The 22,625-nt window shown below is 36.4% G+C and overlaps 1 protein-coding gene and 1 pseudogene across 1 annotated transcript in view; both read left to right on the forward strand.

Moving 5' to 3' along the window:
* The window catches only part of CPQ (carboxypeptidase Q), a 433,138-nt gene that overhangs the window by 400,955 nt on the left and 9,558 nt on the right, over positions 1-22,625 (forward strand). The gene's annotated exons all lie outside the window — the stretch shown is intronic.
* LOC118612214 lies at positions 12,300-12,418 on the forward strand (annotated as a pseudogene).

A 22,625-nucleotide genomic window follows, 5' to 3' on the forward strand; every position in this document is an offset into this window, starting at 1 on the left:
GTTTTTCATGGGGAAACATCTAGGAGAGGATTTGCTCAGTCATAGGGTAGATGTATGTTTAACTTTGTAAGAAACGGCCGTACCGGTTTTCAACTGACTTTACATTCCCACCAGTAGTGCATGAGAGTTCTAGTTGTTCCACATCCATTTGTGTTCTTACTTTTATGTCCTCATTCATATTTTTGTTGCCATGTTGCCCTGCATTATTAGAGCATTTTATCTTCACTCGACCAAGACTGCAGCTGTGCCTCAGTCATCTCTGTAAACCCATAATATAGCCTTCCTTAGAGCTGGCTCTCTCTAAATCTGTACAAAGCAGAAAAAAAGGGAACCCAGTGAAGGACCCAGAGACTCTGGAAATCCTGTGCAGACAGCCCAGTGGCCCAACAAAATCAATATGATCCAGTTCTTTTGGCAGTGTATTATAAAACTGCAGCCTAAATGTAGGACTCCAATGGCCATTTGTTACAGTCTTCTGGAAAGGCTTTTTACCAGATTCATAGCGGCAAGTGATACCAATTATTGGATTTCTTTTCCAACATAAAAAAAATAGCTATTTGCAGCCTTTTGAAGCTGGGCAAATGAGCCATTGATCTTACCTGTAGAACACTGCAGGGTATTTTTGCCCTCTCTTAACTTCTTATATTCTCTGATGGGAGCACACCTCTCCAGCCCAGCTAGTCTAATCGTTATTCCCTGGGCACACCCTGTTTATATTCTCCTCTGTGCCTTTCTTACAGTATAAGGAAGACACTTATTTGGAATGCCTTTCCTTTTCCCTTCTTAGAAACTAGGTCTTTAAGATCCTTGCACAAATGCCAACATCTCTATGAAGTTTCCCAGCTGCTTCATCCTTCAGTAACTCTTCGCTCCTAAGAATAATTTTAACTTTCCCAGGATAAGATGATGGCCTCATCCTAGCTTCCAAGGCTTCTAGAGTAATAGGGGCATCCCAGGGCAGAAGTGAGCTCTCTAAATGACTAGTGGCCATGTTCCAGAAGGCCGGCTGCTATGCAGAATCTCTCTTTTGATATTCCTTACTCAAAAAGCCACTCTACTTCTAACCAGCACTGTCTGCCTCCTACCATCAGCTTGAAGCAATAAATTGCTTCAGACCATGTTTCATCACTCAGCAGCCAGTAGAGAGCCTGAGCAGCATTTAAGGGCTCATGGTAAAGCATTCAGTCCTCTGGATGTGTGGGAAGGCACTGAGTAATATGGCTCTGCCTCATGCTGTCAGTACAGGCTGCTCATTTTCCAAGGGAGACATGGAAATAGTTGGCTTAAATTTGGCAAATATCCTGAACAAGACAAGAGAGGGGGCCTAACAACCCTTCAAGTTTTCTTTGCTCTGTTCTCTCTCACTCTCTCTCAAAACAAACCAGCACCTTGCTTTTTCCTTATATGCTGTAGGCAGTTAGTTATCCCAGATGTCTTTCTGAAGACAGCCTGGAAATAAGGATTGTCTACACTGGACTGCAGAAAAATCCTTCATCTTTAATACTGGAAAATGAGTGGAGTACAGAGGAACGTTACCTTCCCCATGCTTCCTTATTTGCCCATTTGCTCATCTCTTTACCTGGTTATGGCACTCCATTTCTCCTCACTTCCTAGTCCCTGAAAAATATGTTTATTCATTCAAAACTATTGAACACGTTTTTTAATTTAAAAAAAATTTCACTAGGAATTATATAGGAGTTAGAAATCCAGTAATAGTCAAGGTGAAAATTGCACTTACTTTTGTAGCTTGTATTTCCCAGGAGATACAGATATACAAAGAGACAACCACAGAGTAGTGTCCTGACTGTCCTTATTAAAAGTACAGGGAGATGTAGGGACACATGGAAGGAGCCCTGAGTCCAGTCTCAGGTGGTCTGTGTAGGCTTTAAAGAAGAGGTGGCATTTAACTACTAAGAGTTACCCAGAAGCAGTTGAAAGACATGAAGATGGGGGCGGGATACTTCTCACATGTGTGGGAACACCCAGGAACTGAGAGTGTGGCACGATAAGGAACTGAAAAAAAAAATGTATGTTTGGAAACCAGAATGCAAGAGAGTGATGAAAAATGAAGCTAAAAGATGAGCACGGGCATTATCATAACAGGCCTTTCATGTAACTTCTGATTAGCAGTAGAAACTTCTGGAAAAGCCATTCTAAAGGAAAGCCATTCTAAGGCTTAGGTAGGGGAGTGAGAGAACCGCTTTTGTGTCTAGAAAGGTCACTCTGGCAGTAACTTTGATAGCATGGATTAGAAGGGCAAAGCTGGAACAGACAGGAAGACCAGACAAGGGATGATGACGCCCTCAGCAAGGGACGTGGCAGGGTGAATGGAGAAGATGGATTAACCGATGATGTTATGGCCTGGTGATGAGACGTGAGAGCTGAGGGAGATGGAAGGGTAAAGGATGAGGCCAGGTTACAGGCGTGGCTTATGGCAATATATTCACAGAAGCGGGGAATGCAGGAGTTTCAGATTAGGGGGCAGAGGCAAGACATCCTTTAGGTAGTTTGATATGTATCTGGACCTCAGAAGAGGACCTGGCTATAGGGGTTGTAAGTCATCAGAATTCAGTGGTCCTGCTGTCACGAAAGTGGGTTAGACAGCCTGGAAGAGGAGAGCTGAGGACACTAAGAGACACATAGAAAGGACTGAAAAGGGGCAGCCAGGAGGTGAGGCGAGCCAAGAGAGTGGCATCACCCTGACCAATGCCGAGGGAAGTTTTTCAAGGACAGATGGTCAACCAGGTCCAATGTCCTAGAACAATACTCTATACCCATTAGCTTTTACAACCAGAAAGATGAGGTTGCCAAGTGCAATTTCAGGGGAATCGTGGGGGTGTAGTAGATTGAAAACTGAGTGGAAAGTGAGAAAATAAAAATGTCAAGAAAGGAAACTCACTCAGGAGGTTTGACTCCAAAGGAAGGAGAGAGAGTAGTAGCTAGAGAGGAGTATAGGGTAAAAGAAGTTTTTTTTTTGTTTTTTTTTTGTTTTGTTTTGTTTTAAGATGGGAGAAACATAAACAGGGCTTTAATGTATTTTAGAATAAGGTAGGGAAGTAAATAAATGAAGTGTGTAGTGAGAATCAATTCTAGGAAATACAACAAAATCAGATGAGAGAATATAGGCACTGTATTTGCTTGCTAACAAAAAAATTCTCTGATGGTGGGCTGAATCCCCAGTTTACAAAAGGGTTAGTGAATCCAGTTCCATGTAATAGAAGCAGGTCCTGGAACAGTCCATTCCCAGCTGGGAGTGGCCTTTGACAAGTTGCCTCATTTCTCCACCTGAAGTAGTTACCTCATTTCTCACACTCACCTCTAGATACTCCCGCAATTTAATAAGACATATAAAGTACATAGAACAGTGCCTGACACATAATAGGCAAGTGCTTAATAAATGTTAGCTATGATCATCAACTGAAGCTGAGAGTTCCAGGAAAATAACATACTAGTGACTTCTTACTCAGGCTGCTAAAGATACTGGAAAAATACATTCCTGTGCCATTGTTTTGTAATTGTTGAAAATCAGACCTGTTCTCTAGAGCTGGGCCCATTCTGTCTGCAGAAACACTTAATGCTTGCACTGCTTGGCTTCAGCGGGGGCAGCAAGAGTGTCATCATGAAGGCAGTGCATGCACAGCTGAGATATCCTTTTTGGGTTTCCACACTGTTTGCTTCCAGATCCTTTCCTCTGGTTTTCTAATGAGATTTCCCCTTTCAGGAGAAGTGCCAAATGCTGGGGATTTCATAATACTCCCATCCCCAGGAACCAGATTCATGTAATTGCAGTGGTGGAGATTTGAATTGGCTTTTGAAGGGGTCCCATGCTGTTTGTATGTCAAATTGTCTGCATGTTGGGAGGGCTGAAATTATAGGAGATGAAGAACATGAGAGTCTGTTTCAGAGTAGCTGGCACATGGTCGGTGATCCATAGGTGTTGGTTTCCTTTCTGAAAGGTACCAAGACTAGACTGTGTTTTCCTAAGGCAGCATGGCAGGGTGGAAGCCATATGGGAGTTGCCCTCAAATTTTGGCTCTACTGGTGAGTGGCTTTATGAACTTGGGCTATTTAAATCTTCTCGAGCCTTTTTCCTCATTAATAAATGAAGCCTGATAATACCCACTACACTAGTGTGTTTTAGGCATTAAATGAGACAACATATGTAGAAGTACCTGGCACACAGTAGGCATTCAGTGTTTCTTCTCCCTCCTCTGTGCCCCTGTTCTTACTACTAGGTAACCATATTCACAGATCTGATTTTATTTCTTCACATCAAGTCAATAAATCAAGTATCTAGTCGCACTTCTCCTCGATGCATCAAATCACTGCATGGAAGTTACACCATCACCTAGACTCTCCTCTGCCTTGTTAGACACCAGCAGATCTTTGTGTGGCTGCAATAGAGACATTATTGCCAGTTGTCAGTACTGAAATGATGTACTCCTTTATTCTTCAGTGAAATGTGTGTAGGCATTGTCTTTTCCCTGGTTGAACATTTGCCATCTCTCCTTCGAAAACAATGCCTTCATCTTGTTTCCTCTCTATGACCTGCCTCTTCTCCTCCCTCCCAGACCCCTGAACACCATCTTGTTTCCCTGTATTGTTTGCTTAATGGGCAATTTAATTAGTGTAGCATTTCCATTTTGAAATGCAGAGCACAAGACAAAAATTGGATTTCTTCCTGGGCAGTTTCCATCCCCCATCCTTGTTTACAGCTTTCTCCCTCTTTTCTATTCTGCAACACAACTGAAATTGCTGAACCAGAAAGGAGAGGAAGGAGTTATGAAAGGAGAGGCAATCTGCTTTTTCATTGTTTCAGGAAGAGCTTATTAGCAACCTGCTCACTGGAAGAGGCTGAGTGCTCTAAAGATACTCCAAGTGTGTCTTCTGTTTCCACAAACCCAAGGCCCTGAGCATACAACGCATGACAGAATCTAATTACGAAGATAATTATTGTTACCTGCACTGCCCAACTGTTGTGTTTTGTAATCAAAAGCTATATTGGCAGGTGCGAGTTTGAGCCTGCTAATAACTCAGAGAAGCTATTGAAGGCTTTCAACCTGAAGCAATTTTACTCTAACTAGTGGACTTATGTTGCTCAGATCTTATGTTATCAGAATGTTTGGGGATAGGGAGACTACACCAGAGCACTCCAACTGACACACAAACATCAGTCACCCAGTAGAAATATCCTCAGCTGACTCAGGTGTTCGTGTTTCAAAAGGCTGTGTCATTTTTGAATTTGGTCTCTTTAAATTGTTGATCAGTATCTGACTTCCACAGCCTTCATTTGGCATTCAATGAGGAGAAATCGATTTTTCTCTGGAATGGACAGGCTGTATACATTTGGTTAGTGCAGTGCGTGCTAAGCTGAGTATTAGTGGGTATTCGTACCCCTCGCAACCTGCTTCATACTTATTCAGCACAGAGCTACAGATTGGCTCTCTGTTCTCCATTTCAGCCAGCTCAGTTAACTTACGCCTTTACCTCTCTGCCATAGCTTGCTAAGGAAATGGAGTTTCCACTTGAAAAATCAGATTTACTAAAAATTAAGCAACATGGTGAAATTTGGCTTTTAAAATGCTTAAAGAAACTCTAAGTGGAAAATAAGGAAGGTGTTGCGAAAGAGAAAGAGAAATTAAACAGTAAAGACAAGGACAGCTAAAAGGAGACAATTAAATAGGTGAGGTTGACAGGAAATTAATTGGAAAGGGAGAAAAGGTCAAGGAAAGGGCAGAAGGGAAAAAAAGAAGAAAAGAACTGATACAGATTTGGGTAATGCACTCGATGAATGAAATAGAAAAAGTGAAGGTCAAAGTAAGAATTATGGGAAAGGTGTTAAAAATCAGAAGACATCTAGGGCTCAAGAATTGCAGGTTATAGGTGGCCTGGGACGGTGTGGAGAGGGTCTAGCTCTGACCCTAATGAAATTAGGTATCTGAATTCCTTAGGAAAGCCAGACAGTCAGGGAGACTGTCCCTGCATATCCTAATTAAGTCTAAAATGAGAACCAGCCAGACACATTACTGGGTCTGGCCAGCCTATAATGGCAACAGATTCACTGATGCATATTTAAAGTGAATTTTCTAACCAAGGTCTTAAATAAACAGTCACCAGATGTATCTGAAAATTAGAATAAGGCTTTCCATGGTGAGTGTTTCTATAGGAAAAGCCTGAAAACTGAACATTGCTTTTTCCAGTTTTTAGTCATTTGTGGTTTTTAACCCTGGCTTGTGTGTTAGCAACTGTTCCATTGCTGGACTGTGTGAATCCTTCTAGTATTTACTTTTAACATCCTGCAGGGCAGGGAGAGTGGCCAACACCTGTGGTGGAGGCGAAGCCCCTTGGCAGGAACGTTAACTCTATTAGTAACAGAGAAAACTTTGAGGGGCTTGGACTCTAATGGGACCACTAGAAACGCCTTTCTCCAAAGCTGGGAGACCCAAAGCAGCCTTCTCATCCAGCCAAATTTGGAAAACCAGAGTTGACAGAGGAAGGTAGAGATGGCAGGAAACCTAAGAGAAATCTCAGAAAGGTATCAATTGTCCCATGGGCTGAGATCCAGAGTCTGGAAATCTGGCACCACCTCCTGGGCTTGCTGTGGACCCTCTGCTGGTCTGGATGCTCTGCTGAGTCTAGGAATTGATAATCCCCAGTAACTGGTAGAGAGTTTTCCATGTTGAACAGATGCCTTTTGTTACAGTTGGAGCTAAAAGCCCTTGTTGACATGTTTCTTAGGTTAAGTGATAGATTACATTATTATTACCAATAAGTGGAAAATGTAACAGTAATAATCTAGACTGATTTATATTTGTCAATGAGCTGTTCTTTGATATATACACTTTGATATTTTACTATAGTTAGACTTGGTTTTCTACAAAATCATAAGACCCTACCACGCTCAAGTGTTGCTAAGAAGCTGAACAGCCCTCTTGTTCTTTTCCCCAGTCCCCAGTCCACTTTCTAGATGAGGGTTATTACTGCTAGGTATACAGAGTTATGGTCAATGATCAATACATTTAATGCATATTGTTCATCACTCAGGGTGAACCAGCTTATTCCAGTTTGCCTGAGCCTTTTCTGGTTTGGACTATGAAAGTACCACATTTCAGGAAACCACTGAGTCTCAGGCGAACCAGGACAATAGGTCGCCCTGTCATCTACCATGTTCTGATAGAACTCTAATAGACCCTAGAAACAGGATGATTCCTACCCACTCATTTTAAAGTGCTAGTTAAAACTAAGGAGTCTTCTTTATCAGTTTATTTTCCTTCTGATGCACACATTCTCTGGATTCAAGGAGATAATGAAGTACTATAATTGAAGATGTAATTGTCAGACTGCATTAAAAAATAAAATTAAACAAAATGTAGTACAATATGCCAATAAGAATTTTATAATCCAGATTGGGATTTGAAAATATATAGTTAAAACATAAGTGAATAAAAATTATTATTCTGTTTCTGGATACTGTTTGTAGTCTGTATTTTGGATACTATTTGGTACATAGAAGAGATCATTTATAAAATGGTAGCATTTCAGGAAGTTTAAAGAATGAAATACAATGGACATAGCATCATTCTATCTAGTTATACCTTTTTTCTGGCAAATGTTCACAGTAAAGTGAAGAGATAGACAACCAGCCTGGAAGCCAGCAGATGGTGGTTATAGTCCTGGCTCAGTCACTAACAGGCTGTGAACCCCAGACAAGTCATTCAGCCTCCCCAGGCCCCAGCATTTTCTCATCTGAAAATGGAAGTGTAGGTAAGAATTTCCCCTGGACGATTAGCAGAGGAAAAATATTAAAAATGAGGAGACTCATGCTGCAGTCTTCACACTTCATTTACAACCATGTGGCCTTGAACAAGTGAGTTAACCTCTCACTTTCCTCATATATAAAATGGAAAGTCATTGAGAGAGAGGGAGGGAGAGTCATTATAACCAGCCATACTCATTGATTTACATCTCCACGCTATGATTGCTCTCATGCTACAATGGCAGAGTTGAATACTTGTGTTGCAGCAGAAACTGTATGGCCCACCATATCTAAAATATTTAGTTTCTAGCCCTTTACAAAATATTTCAGTGACCCTGACCATCCACAAAGGTTGCAAGATTGGTCAGGATTTTCTTAGGTTCTGTGTCCCTGTGCAATCTCAAGAAATTATTTACTCTCTCTGGTCCTCTTGTTCTCATCTTTTAATAAGAGGAGAATACAAATCCAGCCTCTATTTTCTCACAGAAATGGTAAAATACATAAGAAAACAAAAGCATTGATTTTTTTTTCTGAAGGAAAGATGATTTAAATTCAAAGTATTGTTCATAAGGTAGACACTGTGAGATGACTGAGAAATGATAACTGATATGTTAGTATTCTGTGAAATTCTTGCATGTACATCAGTAGGGGATTACTTAGATCAGTGACAGTATATAGACCCCTGTACCATGGCACTACATCAGCAGCTAAAGTAATGCACCAGAATCTGATTTAATCACAGTATACAGTCAGGAGAGTGAGTTTTAATTTTTTCTTTATCCCTTTATCCTCTTAAGACTATGATTAAACATTTACTAGACGTGAACTTTAGATCATGCCAACATCTCTGCTGGGGTCACCTGACAGCAGGCCATATTAACCCAGGACCATGAGGGAGGATAACTCCCAAGACAGAAGAACAGTGGTAGCACATGGACTGGTTTCCAGATCAAATACCAAAGATATTTGTGTATGTTAAAACTTTAGTTCTTATTTAATTCTTGGATGCATGACTGGTATCCAGGCTGGTTAAGCACATACACAAGTGATTAACAAACTTTTGCCTAACACATGTAAATATTGGGACCTCCTGTTTCCCAAGAACTCCCTCAAAGCTCCAGGAAGGATCTCCCTAAAGGAGCAGCAATTTTATATTGGAAAGCAGCCATCGAAGGAGGCCAAGCCTGGTTTTTGAAAGTAACATTGGCCCAGGTGTAGCCCATTTACAGACCGTATGTACAAAACTCCAGCTATATGGCATAGGTGAATGAGCGGGCAATCATTTGCTCTGTGAATGGAGTCTTCATAAGGAGGTTCACTGCTATGTTTCCTAATTCACTGATCTATTGCCACTAGTGCAATAGATCTAATACAATATATCTAATACAATCTCATTGTTAGACATGAAGCATACCTATGCTTTTTCATTGTTAACTGGATGGGAAGATGAAAATCAGAGTGCACTTATATAACCCCCTTAGATCTTAAGATGTGGCTTTTGTCAATATCTTTTGTTCTCAAGATTGGAGCCTAATGTTATTTGTTACTTATGATTGACTGGGAGAGATGTTATATTAAAGACAAGTTCTTTAATATAACAGCAATGAAACAGTATTATGTGATTTTGTTGACTAACTCACTCTGATTATCTACATGAGATTTCAAAAATGAAGCATCAGTTATATAGGAATAAGCTAACTGGCCTTCTGATGATGAGTCATAATTGTTTAACAGTAGCCAAATGGAGCATTATCGTATACTAAGAGTATTCTAACTCATTAGGTCATTGAAGCTAAAACAAACTAAAAGCTAGGTACAATTATGATCATTTCTACATTTTAAATGGGAAAATTAGGGCAGAAAGGAGTAAAATATCCTTCCCCCTGTCGCAAGCTAATGCATGCAGAGTCAGAATTTAAACTCAGTGAAGCTGGTTCTGTAATTTTTGCTGTTAATCACTGTGCTATATTGATAAGTAAAGCAACTATCAGGTGCTGAAATGTAGGAGCAAGAATCCATATGACATATTTTCTACCTTCTTAGTAACTAATAAGAATATTTGCTTCAGACCATAAGAGAGAAACTGGTATTGGACTTGTCCTTTCCCACTAAAAACAAAAAATAGAAAATTAAACAAAATAGAACATCTAATTCATCTATTGGAAAACAAGATGATGAGGACTGTGATCCCTGAGGTAAATAAAACAAAAGATGACTCCTACATTAACCCTATTTTTTTTTTCCGAGAGGCACATTTTCAGCTATGGAATAGGGGAGGGAAACCCAAGCATAGCACAGTCGTCTCGCTCAGTTGCAGAGATGGAGACAAGAGTTCAGGGAGTCTGAGGCAGCTACATTTTGTAGGACAAAGTAACAGGATGAGAGCTACACAGAAAAAAAATCTCCAGACATCTTCACAAGGGTCCCCTCAAGTCTTTGCTGCATACTAAGCTGAGCATGTATAGGGTAAAATTCCACAAGGCTCGGCAAAGAACTATGAGGTAGCTGGATGCTAAACAATTTCCAGAGTCCACAGGGCTAGGAAAATTTTGAATTCCAATTAGCCAAAATGGAACAATTTTGTTGAATATGTGGTGCATTCAATCAGAACCACAGAAGGGCATCACTTTAATCATTGGGCCAAACAAGACAACTCTAAACTCACCTGAGAAAAACTTAAAAACAAGCCTTGAAAGGATCAAGCACATCTCTAACTGTAAAAACAATATTCAACATTCTTTAAGGAAGACAAGAAAATCTAGACAACAGTATAAAATTTACAAGGCCTACCATCCAATCAAAAGTTTACTGGACATGTGAAAAAGCAAGAATATGTGATCCATGACAAGGAGAATAGTCAGTCAAGAGAAATAGGCCCAGGAATGATAGTGATGATAAAATTAACAGATAAGAAATATAAACATCTATTATAGATAAATTCAAGGATTTAAAGGAAATCAAAAAAAAATAATGAAAAGGGAAATGGAATTCTAAAACTAAAAAATATAATATATGAAATAAAAAGTTCACCAAACAGCTAAATAGCAGATTGGATACTCTCAAATAAGAAAAAATGGTGAATTTGAAAACTGATAGATCCAATCTAAACTGAAGACAGAGAAAAAAGAAAAAAGACTAATAAAACTGAACGATGTCTCAGTGGCCTATTTGACAATATCAAGTAAAATAATATATGTAGAAACAATATATGTATAAAATAATATATGTATAAAGTCCCAGAAAATGGCAGAAGAAAACAACTAAAGAATTAATGGCTAAAGTTTTCCAAAGTGTAATAACTACAAACCCACATATCTGAGAAGCTTAGTAAAACCCAAGCAGGATAAATAACAAGAAAATTATTATAATCAACTTGCTGAAAACCAGCAATTAAAATTTTTTAAAATTTTCTGAGAGAAGAAATATATTACATAAAAGGGGAAATAATAAGAATAATCACTGATTTGGCCGTGGGTGGGGGAGGGATAGATTTTATTCCCCAGGGAAGACAATGGATGACATCTTTAAAGCGTTCAAACAAAAACCTGCCAACCTAGAATTCTATAATTAGAAAAAATGTCCTTCAAAAATGAGGATGAAATTAATAAATTTTAAGAAAAAAATCAGTGAGCAAATTCTTTTCCATAAGAAATATTAAAGGAAAGTTATCAATCTGAAATAAAATGATGCCAGATGGAAATTCAGATCTGCACAGAAGAGCATGTAAATTGATAAATATATGAGTAAATAGAAAAGGGTTTTTAAAAAAAATATCTTTAAGAAGCTGTGGTACATATATACAATGGAATATTACTCAGCCATAAGAAGAGATGAAATAGTGCCATTTGCAACAATATGGATGGACCTCGAGATAATCATGCTAAGTGAAATAAACAAGACAGGAAAAGTTGAAAATCACATGATATCACTTTTATGTGGGATATAAACCTAAAAGCAACAAAGAACAGGACAAACAGAGACCTATGGACATAGACAATAGACTAGTGGTTACCAGAAGGTAGAGAGCTGGGAAGGGGGGAGATAGACAGGGTAAAGGGGGTCAAATATGTGGTGATAGAAAGAAATCTAACTATGGGAGGTGAACACACAATGTAAATATATATATGCCTTACTGTTAAAATATATAGCTGAAATTTATTGGATTTTGTTAATCAATGTCACCATAAAAAAATTAATGTAAAAAAAAAGGCAAAAATATCTTTAAAAGATAATTGACTATTTAAAGCAAAAATGATGATATGTGTGGGGTTTATAAATATGAGGAAGTAAAATATATGAAAGTAATAGCACGAAGGACAGTAAAGAAGAAATGTAGGTATGCTTTTATAAGATTCTTAAATATATGAAGTGATATCTGAATGAATACTGTAATAACTTACAAATGTGTACTGTAAATGCTAGAGCAGTCATTCAATATAAAAAAGAAGTATAATAAGGCATAGAGGAGATAAAATGGACTTTTTTAAAAAGCTCAATTATATAAGAGGGAAGAAAGGAGAAACAGAACAAAGAATAAATGAAAGTCTATGGCCATGCCACCCTGAATAAGCTCAATCCCATCTGATCTTGGAAGCTAAGCAGGGTCGGGCCTCATTAGTGTTTGGATGGGAGACGGCCTAGGAAGACCAGGTGCTGTAGGCATAAAAAATAAAAAATAAGGAATTGTTAGCTGACAAGGTCCTTGCAATCTATGAGGTCAATCAAGAGTTGTCTCACCTAAAAAAAGAAAAGAAAAGAAAACAAAACAAAACAAAAGAATAAATTAAGCAAATATAAGATGAATAGCAAGATGGTAGACTGAAACTCAAGCATCTCAATAGTTACATTAAGTATAAATGGACTAAACCCTTCATTAAAAGACAGATTGTCAAACTGAATAAAAAAGCAAAACTCAATTACATGTTGTTTGTAAAAACATACTTTAAATATAAAGACAAAAATAGGTTAGGAGTGAATTAATGGATAAAAGATATACAGCAAATTATGAACATGTGAAGACTATAGTAACTATACTACCTATAAAAATGGCATCAAAATAAAGAATATTATTATAGAAGAATAGGAATATTTTATAATGATAAACTAGTCTATTCATCAGTAAGACATAGAAATCTTAAAGGTGAATGTATTCAATTACAGAGTTTCAAAAATACATGAAGGAAAACCTTGACAGAATTGAAAGAATAGACAAATTCATAGTTGTGGTTGAAGATGTTAACAGTCATTTCCAGTAACTGGTAAAACAAACAAATAGGAAGTCAATATTGATATGAAAGACTCAACATTATCAACCAACTTGATCAAATTGCTATTACAGAATACTGAATTCATCAATAGAGGGCACATTCTTTTTTTAAGTGCACATGGAGCATTCACCATGATAGCATGAGCTTGGTCATAAAAACAGTATCAATGAACTTAAAAGGATTGAAATCATATGAAGGATGTTCACTGACCACTGTGGAATTAAATAAGTCAAAAGCAGTAAGATATCTAGAAAACTCACAGATATATGAAAATTAAACAGCACACATAGATCAAAGAAAAATTCACAAGAAAATTTGAAATTATTTTGAATCTTCTTATAATAAAATCACAACATATCAAAATGTATGGGATGAAGTTAAAGTAGTATTTAGATGAAAATTTAGAGTTTTGAATGCTTGTGTTATAAAATAAGAAAGTTCTAAAATCAAATATGTGGCTTCCATGTTAAGAAGCTAAAAAAAAAAAACAGGAATAAATTAACCAAGTAAGTAGAAGGAAAGAAATAAGAAAGAGTAGAAATCGATGAGATCGAAAACAACAAACAATAGAGAAAATAAATGAATTTTAAAACTGGCATTATGAAAAAAAAAATCTATAAAATTGATAAACTTCTAGCAAATTGAGTAAGAAAAAAAGACGTGATGCAAATTGCCAATACCAGGAGTGAATAGAGCACATCACTACAGATTATGTCATTGAAAGGATAATAAGGGACTATTAAGAACACACATATGCCAATAAATTCGACAATTAGATGACGTAGACAAATTCCTTAAAAGACACAAATTACTAACATTGATATAAGAAGAAATTAAAAGACCTAAGTAGCACTACAAATTACATAAATGGAATTCATAAATTTAAAACTTACTCAATGTAAACCCCGAGCCCAGGTGGTTCCCTAGTTAATTTTATCAAACATTTAAGGGATAAATAATATAAATATTATACAAACTTTAAAAAAGCAGATGAGAGAAAGACTCCCAGTTTATTTTATGAGACCATCTAACACTGAAACCAAAACCAAAGATATAAGAAAACTACAGATCAGTGACCTGTCCTGATCATAGATAAAAAATATTTTAAAAGAATATCAGCAAATTTATTTCAGCAATATGCAAAAAGCATAATATATACTATGTCTAAGTGGTATTTATCTTAGGATTTAAGGTTGGTTTAATATTTAAAAATCCATCAATACAATTTACTACTTAACAGAATAAAAGAGAAAAATATAATAATTTCAGAAGATACCCAAAAAGTAATGAATAAAATTCCACATCCATTCATGATAAAAATAAAATAAAAAGCTCTTGGAAAATTAAGAATAGTAGGAAGGTTCCTCAATCTGGTGCAAAGTAGCTGTGAAAAACCTGCAGTCAGCATAACACTTAATGATGAGAGTGAATGCTCTCCTCCTGAGAAGGGGAATAAAGCAAGAGATCCCTTCCTCACTACTCCTATTGAACATTATGCTGCAGGTTCCACCTACTACAATTAGGCAACAAAAAGAAATTAAAAGTTACAGATTAGAAAGGAACAATAAAATTATCGTTATGAAAAAATAACACGATTTGTATACACAGAAAATCCTAAGAAGACCACAAAAACATGCTGCTAGGACTGATAAGTAAATTCAACAAGGTTGAATATACAAAAATCAATTGTGTTTCTATATACTAACAACAATTAGAAAAAAATTAAAAACGGCAACAAAGAACATGAAATACTCAGAAATAAATTTAACAAAATACATGTAAAATATACATATGCTGAAAATTACAAAACATTTAATAGAGACTTTAAAAGAGACCCAGATAAGTGGAAAGAAATACTATTTATGAATAAAAAACTCAATATTGTTAAGATGTTAATTCTTCCCCAAAGTGCTCACTTTACCAGCACATATACTAAAATTCTCCCTCAAAAAGATACATAATGTCTATGCAATTACAATAAAAAAAAGTCCAGGGAACTTTACTGTACAAAATAATAAGCTGATTCTAAAATCTATGTGGAAACTCAATGGGCCTAGAATATTCAGAACAACTTTGAAAAAGAAGAAAAAAGTTGGAGGACTTAATTTGATTTTTAAAAATCTTTTCTATGATCAAAGCAATGTGGTATTGACAGGTCAGTGGGGCAGAGTAGAGAATCAAAATATATATATATATATATATAGTCACATAATTTTTATGAAAGTGCAAAGTTATTTAATGAAGAAAAGATAGTCTTTAAGACAAATAGTAATGAAACAAAAAGGTATCCTTAGGGGGAGAAAAATCATAACCCTTACCTCACACCATATACAAAAATTAACTTAAAATGGATCATAAACCTAAATGTAAAATCTAAAACTACAATAATTCTAGAAGAAAATATAGGAGAAAAATGTTTGACCTCAAACTAGGCAAAGATTTCTTATATTGCAAAAAATATTAACCATAAATAAAATACATAAAGAACTTGGACTTTGTCAAATTAAAAGTGTCTGCTCTTTGGAAGACATCTTTAAGAAAATGAAAGGGAAACCATGAATGAGAAAATGTTCATAATACATATACCTGATAAAGAACTTGTAACTCAATAAAAATGGGCAAAATATTTTAATAAACTACATTCACAAAGAAGATACGTGAATGCCCAATAATTACCTGAAGGTGCTAAACATTAGTCATCATGGAAATGTTAATTAAAACCAAGATGAGACACTCACTACACACTCACAAAATGGCAAAAAAAAAAAAAATACAATGGTATTCATGAGTTCCAAAACCCTTAAGCTGACCAAAAGAAACCAAACAATATTACATACTGTATATTTCCATTCATGTGAAATTCTAGGAAAGGCAAATCTTATCTACAATGACGGGAAGCAAATCAGTATTTGCCTGAGGCTGAGGGTGAGAAGGAATGGACTAAAATGGGGTACGAGGGGACATTTTTAGGAATGATGGAAATGTTCTACATCTTGATTACTATAGTTACATGTGTATGTTGGTCAAAACTTGACCAATGTACACTTAAAATGAGTTTATTTTATAGTATGGAAATTATGCATAGAAGAAATTAATCATTTTGTTGCATAAGCAATATTGGCACTTACTGTTATCTAGCTCTTTTCCATGGTTATGAATTCCTTTAGTTAATCTGAGAATTAGGAGATTAGTATGGATTGTCTTGATCTAAGACAATCACAATTGGAATTGACCTTGAACTCAGTCCCCTGAATTCTTGTAGAGCTTGCTCTTGTTATACATGTCCTAATACCCATAGTTGGGCCTCCTCAAGGGCACAAGCTTGGCACAACTCTCACAGTGCTTTACTTAAAATTTTCCTCTCAGCTCATTTTATGAATGTAGCTCATGTTAAGTGAATGTATTACTGGAGAGCGAATGAGATGGGAAGTCCTGTCAATAGAGGCATTCAAGGGAAGGCTGAACAGCCGCCATATATGAGGAATGTTGTGAAGTGATTCCAACATTAGATGATGGTTTGACTACAGAAGTTTCTTTCCAGCTCTAATTTCTGTGTAAAGAAAGCTTCCAAGGATATGAGGCATTTCTCCACAGAGAGAAGTGACCCTAGAAGTTAGGGACAGTAGCCATTCTGAAAAGCCACTGACCACAGTCAGAGTGAGGTTCACCAGCAAAGTGGAATTAAATGTCTGCTATAAAACATGTGATGTTGATTTAGAAGCAAGAGAAGGATGTAATTTTTTTTTTTTTTGAAATATACAAGTCAAACATTCTATTATGAAATCTCATAGAAGGAATTTCAAAAAGCAAAGGTTCATTTGGGAAGTTTCCTAAAAAGAAAAGATAGTGGTGTTGGCATGTGTTACCTGACAATGGCAGATTCATAGAATTGTCCCTTCACTCCACTCTGTGAAGCCAAGACTCCCCACTCCTGTGGCCCTCATCTTTAAGATGAAGGGATAAATTCAGTGCATGGTCAAAACCTCTACAGATCCTCTCACCAGACTCTTGCTCTTTGTCACCATCATCACCTTTAAGTTTACTCATCTGTAAAATGAGGATAATGATAATTATTGAATCATTGTGAGGATTTGATAAGACAATGAATGTCAAATGTTTAGTTAAGGCCATGGCATGTAGAATGTACTTAGTAAATCCTGCTATGATTATGATTATGATTTTTCTATTTTTTCCATCATTCAATGACATGTCATTGTACATAATCAATGCCCTAGAGACAGTAAGTGTGCTATTTCCTAGTCTCTGTACAATGACCAGTGTTAAATAGCCATTCTCTAGCACATATAGACAATCTTTACTGCATTAAAATCAGAAACTTGAGGAGAATAAAGCTTTATTTTTTAAGCTTCATCTATGGAGTCCTGAGCAGTTTTGGATGCAATCTTTTATTTTCCAGTCAACCTCATTTCTACAGAAATCTACTTGAGTAGATTGAAAGTTCCATGAAATTCCATGAGGGTAGATACCTGTAAAGTATGCTCACCATTGTTTGCCCAAGGCCTAGCTAGACACGTGGCACTTACTAGGAGCTCTGTAGACATCAGACGAATGAATATGATCTCCTTTCCAAAAGCCTTATATACAAGTCATGTTTGACAGAATCCCTAGTGGCTGCCTCGCTGTGCATCAATGAGTGCAAGGTTAATGCATTGTAAACGTAGTTGTGATCACCCTCAGCAGCCATTTAACCTATTTTAAAGCAATTGGAAGATTATTTCTCAGTTGTATGAAATTAAACAAGAAATAATTCACGCTTTGTGTCTTTTATAATGAGGTCTTCTTACCAGTTCAATTAGTTAGTAAAGGACGGCATACTTTTCTTTCTACCTTTTGTCAAGAATTCTAAAGGCTTTAAGAAAAATGATTTGGGAGGTGTAACAGCAGGGCTCCCAGTGTTATTTATAAACTCTGCTCTGGAAACTATTTCAGGATCTGTAGCAGCGAACCTCAAGCACCATTTATTCTACCCCATAATTCTGTAGCTTGAGTATAAATGATGGAAGAGCTAATGACATGTTATCCCACAAAGTAGCATTAGCTTCCTTTATTATCATCAGCCTTTTAAAAAAAAAAAAAAAGAACACACAGAAATGTGTAAATTGCAGTTTATCTCACTACAAAAGCATTTAATCAAATGTACTGTAATTATATTTTGGGTGGCTACTGAGAATAATCACTGTTTCTTCATTACAAGGATTATCCTTAAAATTATATTAATGAGGGTCAACCATAATAGCATTGGGAATTTAGCTACATTTAAATGTTAATTTTGCATCTCAGCTTTGTTGATTCCCTATAAATGAATTGCCATAGGCCAGGATCTTTTCATGAGCATTGGCATTTAATGGATATTCCGTGAACTGATATTTTAGTGTACATGAAATGTGTTTGCATTAAAAGGATATTCATTTCCCTTTCTTATACAATTGTTTCTTTTATTTGGGAATTCACAAAGTTTTTCATGTTTAGCTCGATTTTACCTTGCTGCACAATGATTTTTAGAAGGTCATATTTTAGAAGGTTTGTGTAAAAAAAGAAAAGAATTGAATCCCTTTAGCAGATAGTCAATTAAATGGGCTTGATTTAGCTGCCAGGGTGCAAGCTGCCAGATGAATAAGAAAGAAAAGGGCTATTCACATAAATAAAATGAAAGCATATTAGAATAACTGAGCCAAGATTCACCAAATTTTTTCATCATTATCGACATCAAACTTTGCTCCATCTTTAAGGAGTATAGTTTGAGGCAAGAATTACCATGTTTCTGTTCTTATAGTTCTTTCCTCAGAAGCTGAGCTGGAGGAAACTTCACTAATATTTTGCAGCATTAGCCAAGTAGTTTGTTATCTTTTTTTGTAACCAAAAGGCTTACTCGAAAGCATGGATACACTTAAACAAATGGAGAATAGACAGGAATACAGAGGCTCTCACTCCCAGGTCAATTTTCTTTATTGTCTTGAGCTCCCTCTAAACTGATTCATAGTACACCATACCACTAATTTCTGGACATGATACATGTTACCCATTAGTACTTAAATTCTATTATATTTTTCATACAGAAACTTTTCAAATAGCATTTTTAGTAGCAAAATTTCCTTAAATATATTTCTTATTTTCTGTGATACAGCTTTTTGTGACTGTAATACTATGGTATCCAGAAATGAAAAAAAAAAAAAAAAGCCCATCTTGGTTCAGACTCTTGAACCATCCAGGTCATAATTCTACTTCTGACAATGGCCTCCAGAGGCATTTTCTGGAAGGCTTAGATGCCCACCTTGACATGAGCAAAAATTATTGGTACACCCTCTCAAAATAATCTCATTTCTCTTTGTAACCCAGTGTGGCTTAATAAGCTGTAAATCTATAATAGATCCCTTCAAAGGGGTCATTTGTACCTGTCCTACTTATTGAGGAGATAATGGAGATCCACAGTATAATTAAAAGAGCCTTTGCAAGTTTTCAAGACTATCGAAATGATAGCAGTCCTCAGATGGACCTCCTTTATAGAGAAATACCTGTTCTCTGTTCTTTGTCTCAGAGACAGTTAGTTCCCTATCCACAGCAAAATATACCCTTTAATACCACATCAATGCAACCTTTTTGACTGTCAGTGTAGTTTAATCGAAATTTTTTTGAATAGATAAAATACATCCCTTCTCCTTATTTGCAACATTCTTTTACCTTTTTAAGGGTTGTCAAAACAACCCAAGGCTTCCTCTTACAAAAGTCATGATCTCTTTCCCCCTACGAACTATGTGCTTAAGGGCTTAACAATCAACATTGGATTTTATAAGTGCATAAACCTGGTCATGTGGAAGTGAGAATCACTGGTAAGAGGTTCATAAAGTCTCCCTTATGACCTCTCTCATGAATTAACATATTTCTATCAACCAGTTGGCCTTCAATACCATAATCATTTAACAGTGGGTGATAAAATTGGGACTCCAATTCTACCATGTCACCCAGGCATTCTTGCAATACTTCTGCCAATCACCCTTGCAGAATTATCACTATTCAGTGTGGGAAATAGGTCTATAACAGTATGTCTATGTAATACATCCAACTTGTCCAGTCCTTTTTCTTTGCTGGCCAGAAGAATGGGGGGGGGGGGAGGTGTCACACACAACTACAAAGGTTCATTCTGCCTTCTTACTGCACAACAACTTTGTAAACTTTTTGTTATCTGTAGCCAGAAATCAACTTGAGCATAATTATAGAAAAACCATTATAATTTTAAAGCTTTCCACACTGGAAACAATCTTTAGAGTTTTTTCATGTCAAAGCCCATATGCATTGAATGTTTTCACAGTGTGCTCTGTCAGAAACAATTTTTACTGATATTTTCTTAGTGCATATCAGGTGTAGAGAGAACTGCAGAAAGACATTTATTTACAAGGAGTGACACTGGCTCAGATAAGTGGGAACTTTATTAACACAGGGCCATGAAAGAAGAGCAGGCTAGAGGTTCTGTATGGACGAAGGGAGAATAATAAATTGGGGCCGATATATAAACATGAGTAAAATCCTAAATCATCCCTCAGAAAAAGTGTCAATATCTATTTATGAAAGGAGAAAGTGGTATTAGTGTTTCTTTATAGCTCTATGTGAAGCTATGAATACATATGCCTACATATGAAATTATAAATGCAAAGATAAGGTTCCTACCACATGTGAATATGATTATTCTTTTAAGATTTGTAGCTTAATGGTATTAAATTATAAACTTTTCTAAAACTTAAAATCTTTACTCCCGTGTGGAAGTGTGAGCCAAGTTAGGAGAGAAATAAGGATATTAGAAGATAGATAGGTGTTAAGTACAAGTCCAATATTATGTACACACAGACACAAACAGATATATGTATGTATTTAGATATTTATATATAGAAAGATATACAAAGTTATATTTATATATACGTATCTATGTATGTGTATATAATTTATGTTTATCCTTTTTCCAATCCTCATACTTGGAGAACATCCATTGCTATACAGGGAGAAGAAGACAGAAGGCCAGCCTTTATGTTGGTGACCAGTTTGCTCAGTGCTCCTGCTTATTAGGGTAATCATGGAAAACATCATAGAGGTTGGCTTTGTGCGTCACTTCACTTTTGAGAAGAAACATCACTGTGATTATTCTTTAAGGTTTATAGGTGATTAGTATTAAAATATAATTTTACCTTTTGGTAAAATGATTTTCATGCAAATATAAAATGAACACGTGCCACATAACTTATTCAATTAGTTAAATAATGACAGAATCAGTAAGGTATTAATACCAATTTACAGAGCATTTGAGAAACTAAGTTTATGTAATTTAATAAAGAAATATCAGGATAAGATTGTTAAATTAGATAAAAACTGGTTAATGTCTTAGAGGCCAACAAACTAATCTGTGAGATAATCTGTTCTATGGAACAGAAATAATTTTATCTCTACTAGACAAAAATCTATGAGTTAACATGTTACATCACTAGGTCTGGGACCTTTAATAGTAAGCAGTAAGTCAATCTAAGCTCATTCTCCTAGATAGTCTTTGAGTTGACTTTGCATGTGAATGACATTGAAAGGATGTGCTGCCCACCTTTTCCAAATTGTGGATAATTTCCATAACGGTGGTGAAAGGTATAGGAACAAATTGCATAGTACATAATAGAGTGATTGGATCTCAGCTTACTTTTGAAATTACCCATGTTTTTGGTAATGAGGCAGGAGCAGAGAGTAGAAACCCAGAAAGGAATATTTACCAAAAGTTGCTCTAGAGAGGGAGATTGAAACCAATCTTCATCTTTGCTTTTGTAGCATTAGATATTTAATAACTCATTTATCCATTCAGTGATTCAACAAATGGTTATTGAGCATCTACTATGTGCCAGGCATTGGGGATTGGGATGACAAAGTCCCTACTTTTATGGTACTTACATTCTAATGGGAGAGACAGGCAGCAAATAATAAAACCATTACAAGAATAATATAGTTTTAGGTAGTAGAAAACGGGGAGGGGGAAGCAGAGTGACTGAGATAACAGGTAATCGGAGAGGAGCGGGTTTTAGATAGAATGGCCAGGAACCCCCAGGAGGATTGCAGGCTCTGCAGGGTTGTGCAGCCAGAGTAGGGATGGGGTTTTGCTGTTCCTTTTAATAGATAGTCCCAGGCTGCTGAACCCACCGTATAAACAAATTCAAGTCTTCACTGTTTCATGGCCCAAGATAAGATACCTTCAACTCCAATTTCCTTCTCCTTGTCATGAGGTAGAAATGGGTATGGGGCACCAGAGGAGCAAATGGAGTGAGTGATGAAAATAGTTTTTCATTGTGGTAAAAGTAGACAGATTTCCTGGGCTAGAGCAGTGAGAAAATATGCAGAAAACTGGTTCAGAGCGTGGTTTTTAGATCAAAAACACCTAGGTTGAAATCCTGTCCTTACCACTTATTACCGTATGACTTTAGACAAGTTACTTAAATCTATTATCCATTTGTTAATGACACATGATTACTTTTTAATGGGGTTACTGGGAGAATTAAATGAAATACTATCCAAAAAGTTGTAGGCACATTGGAAGCACTCAACAAATAGTCTTCTTCTTG

The sequence above is a fragment of the Rousettus aegyptiacus genome, unplaced genomic scaffold (genome assembly GCF_014176215.1).
Source record: "Rousettus aegyptiacus isolate mRouAeg1 unplaced genomic scaffold, mRouAeg1.p scaffold_m13_p_15, whole genome shotgun sequence".
NCBI lineage: Eukaryota > Metazoa > Chordata > Mammalia > Chiroptera > Pteropodidae > Rousettus > Rousettus aegyptiacus.